Here is a 475-nt window from a genome sequence, read left to right on the forward strand (position 1 = left end):
TGGGGAGTCTTTGCTCACTTTCTATCTCTCTGTCTCTGTCTTTCTGGCGAGCACACGCGCCCTATAGCAAAAACCTCTCCAAAAAAAAATTTTAACTTTTATTGTTATTATTTTCTTCAATTTACCAGAGACAGAGAAAGGGAAAGTGAGAAAACAAGCTGCCAGGTCCAGGACTCCAACTGCGTTGGCCATGTGGGAGTCCAACATCACGCCACCTGCTGGCCCCTCTGTAAGGCTTTTTAAAGAACTTGTTCCGGGCCAGCATGTGGCATCATGGCTGGGGCAGTTGGATCTCACTGCATGGCTAACTCCAGAGTTCAAGTCTTAGGCCTGATGGCTTTAACATCATGCCAGGTATGTGTACATGCATGTCCATAATCCCAAGGAGACTGGGAGAGAGGAATTGTGGCATAGCCATCCCCTCGGGGGCTGATCTCTCACTTTCCCTCTTTTTGATGAGTGCATATACCTGTAG

The sequence above is a fragment of the Tupaia chinensis genome, unplaced genomic scaffold (genome assembly GCF_000334495.1).
Source record: "Tupaia chinensis unplaced genomic scaffold, TupChi_1.0 Scaffold144569_1, whole genome shotgun sequence".
Lineage (NCBI taxonomy): Eukaryota > Metazoa > Chordata > Mammalia > Scandentia > Tupaiidae > Tupaia > Tupaia belangeri.